General features: G+C 36.8%; 1 long non-coding RNA gene across 2 annotated transcripts; it reads left to right on the top strand.

The window, feature by feature from the left end:
* The first annotated feature begins 2,284 nt into the window (after window positions 1-2,284).
* On the top strand, window positions 2,285-5,075 carry LOC135783998 (uncharacterized). Of its 2 annotated transcripts, XR_012335496.1 has the most exons (5): window positions 2,285-2,349; window positions 3,899-3,955; window positions 4,095-4,158; window positions 4,445-4,506; window positions 4,666-5,075. It is a non-coding gene; the product is annotated as an uncharacterized lncRNA (long non-coding RNA). The 2 variants fall into 2 exon arrangements; XR_010545964.2 differs by lacking the exon at window positions 2,285-2,349 and having other exon boundaries at window positions 3,671-3,955.
* Window positions 5,076-17,067: the final 11,992 nt, after the last annotated feature.

Raw genomic sequence — 17,067 nt, 5'->3', positions numbered from 1 at the left:
TGTGTATTCTCTCATATTTCCGAATTTGCACCCAATTGTCTGCGCTATACGCGACAATAAAACTCGCATTTAAATAAAAAGGGGCTCATAACAAGACATTGATGAGAAGAGCAATGTAAATGTATGGTGATTTATATACCAGCTGTAAACATACACGTACGTTTCGTAATTTTCTGTTATTTTGCGGGTTTCTTTCAAATATAAAAGCGCTTAAGCATTTACTTGTATTCTAGGCGAAAAAAACAAGTCAGTGGCAAGTCAGTTCCTGAATAACACGACACAAACTTTAAAAAGTCAAATTCCCTTCTCAGAGGCACAGAACTGTTCCTGAAACTGACGTTCTCCCCAAACTGAAATTAAACACAGTGTTTCGAGTTTTTCTCGTCTGTGTCATGTTGATATCAAGAAGCAACGTGCACATGACGACGAGAGAGGTGACCTGCTGCGCAATCGAGTTACCCCTCCCACTTCTGAATGTTTAACTGAGATTTCTAATCCCGTCCGAATTGACCATCAATATTACAGACGTCCTGTGGTAAAATTACATTACGCCATCTACAACCGTAAAACTAATCCCATCCGAATATGGCTATATAGTCTACTCATTTTATGTCTGACAACAGAACTGATAATATGTAAATAATAGCAATCAGTTGTGTTAAAATGCAATATAACGTGACAGATCAAAGAGTAGAAGTGAAACATATTTAAGGTGCCAACACTCGATCAAACCGGATCAAAAGCAAACACGTGATGACATCACATATATGCTAATTAGAGTGTGACGTCATCGCCGCCACAAGTCTCTCAAAATCCTGTGGGAAACACTGTATTGTATCAGCTGCAACCAGCAGAAGGTGGGGCTACCACAGTGGTGCATTATAATCGCCTAAAACCATATGTTTCTCGATTTGTTTCAGAGAGCCGGCGGGGAGATTCTGAGTCTGGACAATCACCATTACAACAACGGGCTGACCAGCCGATCCGCCAACAGTCGTCTTCCGTTGCAGTGGAGAGACAACACCATACAGAGGGACAGTCTGACCCCTTGAGAGAGGGGGATGGGCAACTTCCACATGGCCTAGCAGAGCCTTTAGAACGGCAGTCAGAGCCAGCTTTGGAGGATGACCTGGGGTTGACACCTGAATGTGTGGACAATAGCAGAGGTGCTGTGCAAAAGGCAATGGTCCCTTCTGCTGAGATAGTGCGACCAGCACGACAACGGAAGTTACCAGCTTGGACAAAGGATTATTACTTGGACTCGAGGGCGAGTCCTTCTGAATTAGAGGGGGAGTAGTGTAGAGTGTCGTCACTCTGCGTTCACATAATTATTCTGATTGCATACACCTGTGGGGGCAGCGGAAAGACAAAGGTTTTAAAAGGGGCAGAGAGCAGAGCGAGCGTGTCGAGGTGGTGATTTCTGTGTGGGGTACGTTTGCTGTCTCTCGGGGACAATAGGTCCTCCGGAGATGAAGATAGTTAGTTAGTTAGCTGAAAATATGAGAGAGTGGAGTCAGAGGGGGGAATGAATTATTAGTATCACCATTGCCTCGAAAGACTGCGGGCTGATATTGTGTGCGTTATCTTACGTAATCGCTCTGGAGTGTGGACTACTCGCCCGGTGACGGATGGCTGGACTTTTATGAATGAACTTTAGACGCCGCCTCTACCCACGCCTGCCTATACAAACTGCATCGGCTACTGCCCTTGTTCTTCACCCCTGATGGATGGGTCTTCTAGGTGACCAGAGGAGAGGGAAGTGATTTTAATTTATGTATTTATGTACTGATAAATTGTTAATTGTAGATCGGGCGGTTTGTATGGGAGAGGAGTTGGGGATATGGGACGCAGTTATACCCTTTCAGTGTGTTCACTGTGTGCGGTGTAGGTTGGCGTGCCCCTTTGAGTAAAACAAATGTGTGATGTGTTAACATTTAAAACTCACTGTGTGCAGATCAATTGATGTGTGGAATTGTTGGTAACCCTGCGTGCCTGGTGCCCTATTCCCGTACCTGTGCTATGCCCGTGTCTACATTTTAAAAATATACTGTGTGAAATAAAGATACTTTAAGACAATTGCTTGCTGCGTTTGATACTTCAAGAGGGTTTATTACAATACATTACAGTACAGTACTGCAGTTCATAATGCATTCTGGGTAAATTTGTTTGAGCGGGAAAATTTTACAGTATATTTTGGTCTTGATGTAACCTTGCTGTAGCCATTGCTGTAATGTGCCAGGTGTACTTGCAATAATCAGAGAAAGTGCGCCATAGTCAACTCACACAGAGGGAGGGAGAGCACAACTCCTGGCTGCAGCTGAAGGAGGACGATTGATTTCTGGCAGTTCGGTAAGTTTGAAATATTTCTGTGTCATGAAAACTTAATTTTTAGTTTAAGAATGTTGTCAATAGTTTGTCACAATATTGTTTTAAACGTGCAATGAGAGAAAAAAACGGTCGCCAACAAAGTTTCAATCTCCCTCAGAAAGTAAGCTAACGTTACACACAGATGTCTACCGCTGCTTTAACTCGCTTTACACCTTTTTTAATGAATATAGGGTTGTTTTAACTAAATTATGAGGGTTTTGGTGAGTTTATATTGTGATGAAAGTGTGGTGACAATGAAACTATTTTTAACGAAATGGACAAAGACAACCCGCCAGCGCGGTCTTGCGGTCCCAGCATAACGGTCGTTTATCTCGGCGTTTCATCCGTTCAGTTAGCGTCAGAGAAAAGTATTAAGTTCGACTGTTTGGTAAGGCTGTGGTTGTAAACAGACAGGACTTGACACGCCGTACACAGCATACCGAACTCCTCCACAGAAGTGAAAACAAGAAACCTCATATTTAACTGGATACATGCATCGAACTCATCGCAGCTTTAACTTCGACCAAATATCATTCAGACCTGGGCTCATCTTAATATCAGATGAACGAAAGGGATTGCCGCGCGTATTGTTGTTGTTATTATATTACGGTATATCCGCAAAAGCAGAGAATATCTTCTCTTAAGCGTTTTACACTCCCAGTAAGTTGTCCAATACATTTTTATGGCATATTGTTTCCACCACTTCAGATGCATTACATGCAGTATATATAAGTTTCCAAAACACATCAAATCAATGCACGAAAAGAGAATGGGCTCCGCATTTACGTACCTTTGTCTTCTCGTCTCTGTCATCTGATCCTTCATCTCTGGATGTAAAATAGTCCATTATAACATCGTGTAGGAAACTGGCATCACCAGGATTGCTCAGATTTAGGCGATCATGTTTATCTTTAAAGTGAGCAGCTAGCTACTAACTTGTTAAAAAACTTTGCGTGAAATAGCGCGTTACACCGCAGCCGGTCCGGGTAAAACATTAAAGGGATAGTCTTTTTACCTTGTCACTATAAATCGCTATTTTCTGCACTAAACGAGACATTTTCAGAGATTTTCTGTAGACAAGATGTTATAATTAAAAAAAGACTTATTTAGATATTTAGATATAATATATAATATAACAACTAATATATATATATATATATATATATATATATATATATATATATATATATATATATATATATATATATATATATATATATATATATTTGTTTTACAACTGACTAAACACTTACAGTAATGTTTTATTTGTTAGCATAGCATGATATTAGATTTAAACACTTAATACATTTTTAAATCAATCACTTTGTCTCTGCACAATGAACATTATCAAATATTATTAATGTTGTAAAATATATTGTTCATTGTTAGTTCATATTAGCTAAGGCATTACCAAATGTTAAGGAATAAACTCTTATAGTAAAGTGTTACTAAATTTTCTTTTACCATTTCCTTCACAATGTCTATTTATTTCTATGGCTAACAGATTTTGTAACATTTGTCTTTTTTACAGTCTTACCATTGCTTGTAAACTGGATTGGGTAAGATGGATCATCTTTAAAGGCACCAGGCAAGTACATGATGTACAGTTACAAGTCATGTATTTTTTCGCCTGCAATATTAAATGCTTTCACGTCACATGCAAAATTACACAGGAATGTGGCTGACTTTTTATTTGTAGTTTACATGAGTGTCATTGCACTTTTCAGGAGTTAAGGCAGATGTGGAGGCACAACGGGTGATACCAGACACACACCAAGCACATTATGTTCGGTAAGTTTGCACTTTACCACTACAGTTTCTTTAAATACCCATGTATACACTCATTCACTCATTCACACACAACACTGTAACACGACCATACACAACATGTACACAATTGTCTTAGTTTGCCATGTAGAAATATACAAACAGAAATATTCAGACTTTGGTTATAAGAAATTTAATTTAATAATTGTATTTATTTAGCAGAGGTGTCCCTGGACTTTATTGACAAAAGATTTTGTTTTCAGAATAAAAAGTTGTGTCCAAATCAGTAACAATTGTACTTTCTGTTCAGGACATTCAATCATGACAGGATCCAGGTGGATGCTGTCCATTGATGAAAGAGTTTGTTCAGCGGTAAGTGAATCTTCTGTATTTTAGTGAAATTAGGTGTGGAACAGTAGAATAAGAGCAAAAGGTTTCAGAATAGGAGTAAATTCAAGGCTGAGTTTAGTTTTTTAAGAATCTTTTTCTATCTTATATTTGTTGACTTAATGTTTATGATATTTCTAACAGGTTTCTGGATAGAATTAATTCCAAAGATGGGAAAAAGTGCACATCCAGACAAGGAGCAAGCAAAAAGACAAGGAACTTGGTGCAGAGAAAAGCTGTGGCCATTAACCCCCATGTGAACAGCTTCATGCAGTCCCTGATTGAGTTCGAATGGACGACTTCAAAGTAAAGGCCACTGTGGTCTGTCTGCCACAGTTTAATGCATTTATTTTTAGTGTTAAATGAAATTTAAGTAGAATATTTAAAACTATGGGCCAGTGTTCTTTTTACCACAGTGAAATGTTACCTTTTAGTCGATGATGGACTTTAAACTGAAAACTTCAAACTATGGACCAGTGTTCTATTTGCCAGAGTTAAATATGTTACAGCAGGGGTCTCCAAACTTGTTTATACTTGTTGATTTTATTTTATGTTACTTGATTATATGTTTATTATTGTTTATTACACGGCTCTCTGGAATGCTTGATTCTGATTGGTCAGTTGAGACATTTGCAGGTTCGTTCTTTTCAAATAATAACCGCTCCAAAATAATAACGCATAGCCGGACTACTTTCACGAGTAAAATCGCTCCGCGCCAATAAAGATCAATAAAGATTACTGTCTGTTTGGCACCATCTTGTGACAAACACTCGACAACCACGACAAGACACAAAGAGCTTACTGAGACTGAACTTGACAAAATAGAGCATGACAGCTACAAAGCCAACACACAAAAAAATACAGAATGGGCATTAAAACTTCTCAAAGACTGGCTAAAAGAGAAAAAATGGAGACAAGTATGAAGCAGAGGATCTTAATAAGGTATTACGATCATTTTATGCATCTGTGCAAAGTTTCGCGGAAGGATAAAAATGTTAATTTAAAACAAATATGCCAATAAAATGTTTCAAATTCATATTCATGTCCAGTTTTTTTTCTTATGTGGCAAGTAGCCGTGTAATAAGCGGGATAATGTAGAGGCAGCCGGTAGTTATTGGGAAATAAGCCCCTTCAGTGTGATACAAGACCCTCCGCTACGCGTCGGGTCCTGATCACACTGTCGGGGCTTATTTCCCAATAACTACCGGCTGCCTCTACATTATCCCTTACTTAAAATCTTGTTTTAAATATGTTTGTTTCAATTAAATGTTTTTTTAAATAAAATTTTGATACATACATTGCTTGGATTGCCTTTTAATTCATTATGTTTTAATTTAGCATTTTTACCATATTAATAACTATAGATTTAAACCTAAATCTCTAGCTATTTTATATAATATTATTGTATTAACTGCAATAAGTAATAAATAGTATTTATGGGTCAATATAGACATTACAGTAAATTACTGTAAAAATAGACTACTGTAATAAAATATTGTAAAATTACAGTACAGTACTGCTTTGTAAGTATACAGTACTAGTTTGTGTACTGTAAAATGGTATTACAGTACAGTACTGTAAAACCAAAATACAGTAACTTACTGGCAACCGTGCTGCCAGTACCGTACTGTAAAAATACAGGGAAATCGTTAACAGTGTAGGGGCCAATAAACATTTAATAAAATCTAAAATCTCTTCCTTATTTTCCACAGATTTGTTTAAAGGTACAACCAGCAGGACAGCACTGAGACCTTCTGTACACATAGAGAGAAGTTCTTTCTTTTCATTTTCCAACTTCTCCTCAGAGAGATTTGGATCCATTAGATCAGGTGTATCAATCACTTGTACCCGCCTTTCACCAATCTGCATTGTTTCCTCACAAATATTTTCTTCATGCTTTTTTTATATATTTCGCTACTTTAAACTGTTTTTGTCCCAATACAGTGTTTCCTGATGAGCTTTTTCCAGAACCTCGTCTGCCCATTAGAAGAATCCGCATGTCAGGAGCATCCAGACTACAGCTGCTAGTTGGGATTTCTACAGCAAAAGTGTCAGAAAATATAGCAAAATACAGGCATGAAAAGCGAAATCAAGTGGTCATAATTATATTATATAATAGGCTGAGAAATGTTCCGTGGGTATACATTAATTTCTTATAACCGCACACCTAACTTGTCAAATGTCTTAAAAATAGGCACCAGAGCAATGTCTGTGGTAACCGTGGTATAAGAGAAATAATTGACTCCGGTCCTTTGAATTATTTGAAAATAATACACACCTGCGGTGTAACAGCACTCCGCTTCGCGCTGTGCCGCATCTCACCTTGGGTGTGCATTATTTTCTTATAATTCAATGGCCCGTCGTATATATATATATATATATATATATATATATATATATATATATATATATATATAAAACTAAAGATGAGAAAAACATTTTTAGGTGTAACTAATTGTTAACAATATATCCAACCTTTCACTTTTTACAATTAAATAATATTTCATTTTTTTGTCATAAAGACAACATACAGATTTTAAACATGAGGTTAAATAAATAAAATTGTGTTTGGGTGAATCTGTCATGCATGAGATTTGTAGTTGCGCTATAGTTTAATGATTAATCTGCACTTACCTGCCCTTATATTATATTTCATTTAAAAATGATGTCTTTGAATGGGTCAAATTATGTTTTATTTGTAAAATAAATATGTGGTGTCCCCAAAGTGCATATGTAAAATTTTAGCTCAAAATACTCAGAAAATTTAGTATAACATGTTAAAATTGCCACTTTGTAGATGTGAGCAAAAAAGGGACCAATTTTGGGTGTGTCCCTATGCAAATGAGCTGATGAAATGCAGACACAGACTGCCATGTAGTGGTTTGTTGAAATTGAAACTAAGTTGTGCTGTCAATTATTATTTTCTTGCTCTTAAATGGCAGTGCTGTTGTTCGAGAGTGCAGATAAGGGGCGGTATTATTGTAATATGACTTGCTACCTACTTTAAAAAACAGGCGAAATCTGAATAAGCTAATTTATCGCATATTTTCAGAGAATGGTTAAGTTACTGAGTTGATCTTTTTCACATTTTCAAGGTTGGTTGAAGCACTGGGGACCATTTATAGCACTTTAACATGGAAAAAAGTCTTTAGACGGTTTTGTCACTAAACATAAAATTGTCAATTAGTACTTTTAATTAAAAGATCATAACACTAAAACACTGCTTCTCAAAAGATGGTGCCAGGGGGTCCCAGTTTTGTGACGTTTTATAAAATATATTTATTTATCATAAATTCTGTCCCATACAGCAAAAAAATATATAAATATATATGAACCTCAAGTGTTCACAAATATATTTAAATACATTTCAAAATATACAAAAGATGGACATATATATTCACTTCCCATTGGAAGAAAAACTTTTTTGTTTATGTTACAAACCTATAAAAGGTTTAAATATTTTTTTTTTTTAACATAAAACATACTTAGTAGTTAAGTAATCCCTCCAATAGTTGTATTATAGTAAAAGTGTAGTAACCATAATTTAACCAACTAGTTAGGCTAAGCTTACTGTAGCACTGATAAATTTAACTTACCTGAGGGTTCCTCCATTTCGATTGTACTGTATGTGACAATGCGGCAATGGAAACGTAATGTTTCTCACAAAACAGTGCACGAATTTCAAAACATCACATAATTAAATGTTCTGAGATTTGCTTTCACTTCTAATGTGAAGAAAGCTACCAATTATTTGCCTATAGGAAAACAACCTTGGTCCAGTATTTGACTAGCGCCACCCATACAGGAAATAATCTGAGTTGCTAGTGATTTTGCAAATGTTTCTGGAAGGGGTTGATCCCAACCATATTGAAGTTGTGCAAGGCCTGTCAGTAAAGACAAGCCATTTTCAACTGCACTGAGTAAGCTGGACCATATTGTTGTTTTTACTTTTTGTTTTATTTTATGTGAATGATAAAGCTAAATTGGAATTTGCTACAATTTTGCCAGGTTAATTTCTTATATCTGCAATGACAAAATGTGAGCTGAAGGGGGCAGTAAATGCATTTGTATACTTAATACACACAACAAAGAAAAAAATCCTCATTGGTCTGTAGAGATCTTAGTTTATCCCTGCAGCATCACTATGGCGATGCTTTGATTTAATTTAAGAAAAACTGGAAGTGGGTTTTTTAAGGACACAGAGATGAAGCACGTCAGGCAGTGGAGGACATTCTGTCACAGTATGTTACCCATGGGGCCAGGGGCGTCATGCACCAATTTTTTTTAAGGGGGCACAGTGTCAACAGCTCACAGAAATTTGTGCATACACAGACATCAAACGAAATATTATAGAGCTTTCAGTCTTTTCCATGGCACTTACATTTCTAACAATCTGAAAACCCCTGCTTTCATGCAAAAACCTCCAAAATAAAAGTGATGACTAACTTTCATATCAAATACTATTCAATCGGAATAATGACACATTTGCATCATATTCACATCTGAAACGGCATGTTTTATTTAAGTCTTAATGGCTTGTTTAATTGTGTCATTAATGCATTTTGCACAACAACTACATTATCATATAAAATTAATGTAATTTTAAATCCATAAAGTATATAAACAACGAAAATGACATAAGCTATAGCCACGTGATTGATTTTAATGTTCAATAATGATTTTAAAAATATGTTTAGATAAAAATATTAGAGGAACGGATTTTTGCATTAAATTTTACCTCATGTGAGCATGTGAGATTCCGCGCCCGCGTGAACTTTGGCGTTGTGCCAAGAAGATGAATCTCTGCTAATATAACGTTGAGACGGTCACATTTAAAACCATACATTTTCTACACAGAGAAGGTTAACTGCACATTACCGTACTGGGGTTTGGAAATGTTGTGAGCGTTTCTAACACGTTTTAATTCCTCAGATAGCCAAATGCAGCAGCAAGCCAGCAACAGCAGAGAGCTCGTGAGCGCGCCCAGACACTGATGACGTCTGCGACTGCGCTCTGACTGCAGCGCCAGCTGCCGCCAGAATAAAAGTAATGTAACATGATCAAAACACGATCAAAACGGCGAAAATCTCCGAAAAGTGACAAGGATACAGCACAGAATGTATAATATTGTGCATATTAACAGATTAAAAGTCAAATAACAGATTAATGGACGCTTATTTGATTTTCAGGTTGGATGCAAAATCCATTGGCTCAAAAAAACCAAGGGGGCAGGTGCCCCTCAGTTTGAATGGGCATGACGCCTCTGCATGGGGCCACTGATCTAATTCTAGCCTCATTGTGATTCTCTGTTAAGTCTGGATGTAACAGCAGGAGGACTGTTACACAGAGCTGTATTATATCCACATTTACATCAGCACTACATTAGTCTCAGTAATCAATAGTAATCAGAATATAGAGGGAGACAGCAGTAGTGTTTGGATGTCCTGTGCATCATATGTGCACCATGTTACATATCCACTAAGGAAACAGTTAGGGTCACTTCTTGCTCTTATTCATATTTCTATATTTTTGAATAATAGTAATCTCATTAATAACAACTGTAGATATGGGAATAATTATAATGTTGTGACTAAAACATTAAAAATGACTATGTTATAGTTAAGCATCAGTGTAGTCACCCTTTGCTTTATCAAGCAGCTTCTTGAGGTCTCACCCTAAAAAGTAAAACAAATAACAGTAGTAGAGGTGTTCCTATCTATTCTGAGCTCTTATTGGCTGTATTTTCTTCAGTAGGTGAAAAGTACCCAGATGAAGTGTGCATTCAATTGACACTTTGCTATACCATGAGGCAATGGGCTGAGCTGATGCAACACAACTGATGCTGGTACGCACATGACAATTTGGCAAATGTCCAGATTTTATTTATACACACATTCATACTATGTTTGTTTTGTTAATGCCTTTCAGCATCTGTGGCTATATTCTGTTTAATCCATACACAAATTAATTTATTGAACATATGACCTCAGGGGTCATACAAAGGTATAGCCAGTGTGGTCAATATTTAAATATAATGGGCATTTATGCTGCATCTTTGTTATAGTGTAAAGTGAAACTAATGTGAAATGTAAGTGGAAATATTTTTTTTAAGGGTTACCAATCAAAGTATTATTTTAAGTTGATCCAACTTTTCACAGTGTAGTGAACACACAAGCACGCACACACACACACACACACACACACACACACACACACACACACACACACACACACACACACACACACACACACACACACACACACACACACACACACACACACACACACACACACACACACACACACACACACACACACACACACACACACACAACTGCCAGCTATCACTCTTGGGAATCACTAGGCTATGACTGCCACGATCAGATGAAAGACATAGTTCAAAAAAGTTTTAAGTGAAAAATATTGTGGTCATAAAATACTGAAACCATGAACAAAATAATATTGTTGGCCCTGATAGGTACGTGACAATCTTGGCTGTCGTGGCTGTCAATTTGGTTCCTCTCTATGAAACTTCAGATTACCTCAAGCGACGTGTGGAGTAAAACATTCTTGAAATTGTAACTTACATTTAGTTGAATTGCTAAACTACAAGTGAACGAAATTTCAATACATTTGAACGACGCGCAACGGTTGTTTTTTCAGACTCAAATAAATGCAGACGGGTGCAAAGGAGAGAGATCACAGCAATTCATCAGCCTGTCTTTTGAGCAAGCGAAGTTACTGGCTCAGTCTATTAAACAGATTTATTGGTGAGTGTTGTTCCCTGTATTTCCAGATAGCACGCTTCTCTATATAACACTGTTAGAAAGGTACCTTACAGAGGAGAGTCCTGGCATGAAAACGTCATACTCGGATTGATCCCAATGACCCTATTTGAGGAGGAGGAGGTGGATGTGAATGGCCAGTGACCTTGAGTCCAGCATCTTCCTGTCTTTCTATCAAAGTCCTCTGTTGTGACCTTCAGGTAATAAGAGGACAAGACATCTGTGATGTTCAGCATGAATATTTGTAATCCTGTCTGTGAAAACCCAGCTAAAGTCAGATTCTGATTGCTACATAAAATTATTAAGAACATTCTGTGAAAATATAACCTTGATATCTTTGAAATAAAACTTTGATGGTTCTAATCACATCATTAGATTCTGAGACTTTAGTCTGGATTTCACAGACAGGCTCAGATTTTGTAGCAGTATTATATATAGTGTCCAGTCAGCCAATCATTACAAATTGCATCATCCAGTGGTTTTTCAATCCTAAAAATAAAATAAATTAAGTAAAAAATTAATTTATTATGTGAGAAAAATACAGTTTAGCAGTCACATGAAACTGAGTCCTGCAATTGACCAATCAGATTCTGAGCTGAGAGAAAAAAGAGTGAATGTGTTTAAGGGTAACTTGACTATAAAGACTTTATATTCGCCTTCTACTAAAATCCATTGATTGAACAAATTATTTTCATTACTTAAAAAAATTTAATTCTCAGTGGCGGCTGGTGCTGAATTGTTTGGGGGGGGACAAAGTATACGTTTAACATTCAGAAAACTGAACATATTTTTTTCCAGACGTTGTACGCAAATCAGCCTGAGGGTGGCGCTGTGAGGTTGACTGACAGGCTCTTAAATTGTATGTACATCATAATGTAGTCATTTGTATTTGAATATTAATTTAAAATATTACGAAAATTGAAGAGAGTTAAATTCTCAGAAAAATTAACCGACAGTGCATGGGGAACTGGTATATTTAACAAAAACACAATATTATTAATATAAAAATAATTATATATATCTTTAATTGTTTGTTCTTTATTTACCATTGTTTTGATTATCAAATGAGTATTTTGTATAATCCCATTCAAGTTATTACTATAATGCATGGTTTGTGCTTTTATATTATAACTTCTTCTGAGATTTGTTAAATACAGGGATCTTGTAGTTGCTGATACTGAAATGCTATAAATTACCATGTTTTTTTATTATAGTAAAAGTGTAGTAACATGCTTTTAGGTAGATTACCATTTATCACAGTTTTACAACAAATACCTGGTTTAAACTATGGTTTCTGTAGCAAAATAGGTTTAAGGATTTAATTGTAGTAAAATTGTCATAGTTAAATATTTAGTAATGGTCAGGTTGAACTGGACACAGCTTTTAGCTTCAGTTTTTCTGCCAAATTTATCTTCTTAAACGGACATTAAAGGAAATTGCCTGGAATATAGTGGGTGAATAAGTGAAGACTGTGACCGCCATTGGCCCTTCCCCAAAATGGCGCACTTAATGTGGACTTTTGGTCACGTTGCCTTAAATTGCGCGTGCTTGCTTAGTCTACAAGTCCGTAGGGTGTCCCATCCATCATTTTTACGCTTTGAAGTGTGCTCATCACCGCCCCCTTTGAACCCTTGATTGGATCTTCGACCTCTGCACTACAGCAGGCTTCACGCACTTTACCAACCCAGAAGTCCTTGCGAAAGAGCAATTAGATGACGGAAGGGAGGAGTTCACACTGATGGGGAACTTATCTTCCTATTTCCAGCTTCTGTCCCAAAATATGACTCTGGTGCATCCTCGTGGACTCTAAGGTCCCTAAAGGGTCCCTAAGGTCTGCACTACATGATGTCATCAAAATGTGAAATCCACATGAAATCCACATGTCCGGAGTTTGCCATTTGGGACAGGGCCATTATAACAGTGAAAATTGCGCCCCTATCTTTCAGTCCTAAATTTAGCAGTTTGGGGCAAAAGAAGAGTTGCCCACCTTGGATCAGATTTGAGGTAGCTGATTGGCTAAATTTTAAGTCATATCACAATATGTGTTTATTTCCTGAATTAGCAATTGGCTAAACACAAAGACCCTCCTCCTGTGGGCAATTTCTTGATTGCCCCACAGCTGAACTTAAAGGTGACATAGAATGGTTGAACAGGGTATTTATCCTTGTTCTGTGATGTGACATGTAGACAAAAATGTTTTTGTTTGGGTCTGTAATGCCTTAGAAGCTTCCTAAAAACCTCTCTCAGATAGCTCTATTAGGGTGGGGATTTTAAACAAGTGGTTTTGCACCTATTTGGCTCCCCTACTGGCTTAACTTGCAATCTCATTACTGATTGGCTGACTTTGCTGCCACTCAAAAAATGTAGCCAATTATTTTAAAGTGGAGGGGCAGTGAGATGCCTGTGATGTCATAAGCATCAGTTTTTCAGATTGGGCCGTTTTCTGGCTGACATTTCTAAAAGAGGAATTTCTATGAGACTGAGATGTTTAGCATGTCTAGCACTTTTTGTATGTTTGTGAATGCGTGTAGACTACCATTATTCAACAAAGACAAGGTAAAAATGCTTTTTCATTCTCTGTCCCCTTTAAGATGAGCAGACAGGCAGGGGGACATACGTGCAAAGCGTATATTTTACACAAATGATTTTCTATGATGTCACACCATATTAATATCAATTAGAGTAATAAAGATTTTTGAATAACGAAATTTAGCCAACATCATTTATGTTACTTTCTGGTTCATATTGAAAGGGTTAAAGAAAAGACATTGATGTTCTTGTGTTTTACTGTAATGTCAAAACCACATACCGCCACCTACTGTCTGTGTGCATTTATAACTCTCATCTTCTGTTTCATATCATTTTACCATCGACTGATTGAAGTTATCATGCTTACCTCACTGTAGCGTTAATAAAATGGGTTTTGATGCAACCTTTTGACGTCATGTATTGTGATATAAAGATCTTATCAAAGTTTATTAAAACTTTGTCATTTGTACTGCTTTACATTTTACATTCATAACCGATTGTTAATCTATTAGATGTGAGTCAGGGGACTCTTTAAAACAAAGTATGTTATTTGTGTCTCTGTAAGGACGTGAATGTGAAGTGTTGGCGTGTGAGGAGAAAGACAAGGAACATGGTGACTCAACCACAGTCAGAAATCTGATTACAGGACACATCTATTGAGTCTCCTGGCCAGGGGCCTGTCAGCCTCCCCACATTCTCTATTCAACTCCAGAGCTACTGATTCAGATTTCATCTAGATAACCCTCCATTCCAACCCCCCTTTAATTCAAGTCATCGTCAGCAGCTGCTAGAAACATTTATTTTTTTACATTGAAACAGAGGCAAGAGTAATGGTGTTTGTGTGTATTGGCTTTTGCACTTTTAATTTTATAAGTGACGTTTGTCTGCAGAGGGGTTGGGAAAGTTATTTCATGGACACCGGTGGTCATTATGTTATTATGTGATTTCTGACAGTGACTTCCCGGCATAATTTCCTGCTCTTACACGATTGCCATGACAACCACGTCACCATTGACAACAGACATTTAAGAAGATGAAGCACAACTATAAACAGCTCGACCCAAACAGCCTCATAAATATGAATAAAGTGGAACTAGTATGAATATTACATTACATTACTTACTTATAACATGAAAGGCAATTACACTGTAAAAAAATTCCGTAGAAATTGCAGCTGGGTTGCCGGTAATTTACCGTGGATTTAAATTTATATTTTTTTACTGGCAACATTTCGTTCAAAGTTAAATAAACATTAAACATTTACAAGTCTTGGTCTTTACAGAGTAAAACTAACAAAACAGCATCAAGCAAAACATTCTGGGAAACAAAATCTGAAGCAAAAAACAGAAAAAGGTTGATGATGATTTCTGGTTCCCAGAATGCTTTGCATGAGGCTGTTATTGTATAGTTTTATTCTGTAAAGATAAAGACTTGTTAATATTTAAAATGTATTTAACTTTGAACAAACTCTTGCCAGTAAATAACATAAATGTAAATTTACGGTAAATTACCGGCAACCCAGCTGCAATAACATTGTAATTTCTACGGATTTTTTTACAGTGTAGGTGCCCATTATTAACTTAAAAAATTCAAAACCACCCCTGAGGTATTTCATTAAAGCATATAGAGTTAAATTGTTTTTAAATGGAAACGAAACAATTGGTTTTTACTAGGATCTATTATACCGGCGTAATTATTTCTCACGCTTTAATCGAATCATTTAATCTAACATGAATGCTCATGATGGAATTCTGTGTCAAGCAAACAGTAATTGACGGCATTTGTGTTGATATGCAGAGACTGCAATTGGTCAACCGATGCGTACGTCAGATTTAATTGCGTTTGTTATTTATTTGATTTGTAGGTGACTGTGACAAATGTATTTGATTTGTGAGAATTCCAGTTGTTTGTACTTTACGAGACCGTTTTATTTAATTCCACCCACACCCGATGTAATCATGTTACCTGAATGAAACCTACCAATGACTAACTTCCGGCAAACGGACCTCAATCGCGACCTGTTTGTTTTTTTTTTTTTTTTTGAGAAAATTGACATAAGGGTTTGTTCCTGCTTATTTATCTGTAAGTATAAAAAGGGTTCACCCAGAGATGGCCAGTCATTCAAGCATGAAAAGTGCTGAGGGAAATCAATTAAGCTGGCCTGCAGGGGCCAAAATATTCAAGGTCCCTGTGCTTTCCTGAGCTCGAGAAAGTGACGCACTGTTCCACAAGCACCAGCTCCATTGTGACTGTTACTAAGAAACCATCAGGATACTTTATTTCATAAGGTGTTTTAAACACACGCTGTCTTCCATTCATTTATAATAGATTTCTCTAGAAATATTTATGTTGAAATTTATCACACAAGAAATCTGAATACACTTAATATTTTTATACCTATATGGGTCAAAAAGGAATGAACCTTACCCGTTGGGTTGTAATTTTTAATCCAAAATACTGGGTTGTTTTAAGCCATTTTTGGGTAATAATTTTCGGAGTTAATTTAACTCAACTGCTAAGTTTGTCCACTTTTTGAGCCACTTCTCGGTTGAAAATAACCCAGATTTTTTAGAGTGTAATTTATCAGTACTATTTTGTTAGGGGACGTGTACACCAAAGCGTTAATGGCGTTTCCAATGAAAAACAATGCACTTTTCAAAAATGGCAGCAGCTGCGCCACTCAGCGATGAGCACCCAGAATTGAAAAATGTTAAACTTTGGGTGAAACGCTCAGCTTGTTAATGTTACTTTTTACGCAGCTTTCCAATCACAGTGGAGGAGGGGCGGGACAAGTATTACGACAACCAACTGGCGCATCGACTGGTAAACAAAGCAGAAGTATGATAGCAACAAAACGCCCACAGTCGCGTCCACTTGCCGTTTTCAGACGTGGTTTAACCATAGACTGTAAAAAAAGATGGATGACGTGACGTCGCCTCCCTCCATTGTAATGAATTGAAGTAAAAAATGTCCGACCATGGTCGCCGCCATGTTACGTAAAAATGTCCGTTTGGAGCCAAGTAGGGCTGTGTCAATTAATCGTGCAAATGCGCGTTTTCTCAATGAATGAATTTGATTAAAATACGGTGAAATGCCGCCACATCCAAAAGCCAGAGGGCGCTCTCGTGTAGAACGCCATTTGTGCCACAGAAGAAGTATCATTACAAACACTATTCCAGGAAATGTCTACGGGAATATTTATATCGCTGTTCTTCAGATTGTTTCAGGTATT

The sequence above is a fragment of the Paramisgurnus dabryanus genome, chromosome 19, assembly GCF_030506205.2.
Source record: "Paramisgurnus dabryanus chromosome 19, PD_genome_1.1, whole genome shotgun sequence".
NCBI lineage: Eukaryota > Metazoa > Chordata > Actinopteri > Cypriniformes > Cobitidae > Paramisgurnus > Paramisgurnus dabryanus.
Note: the sequence above shows the minus strand (reverse complement) of the source record. Positions and strands in the feature narration are given on the sequence as shown.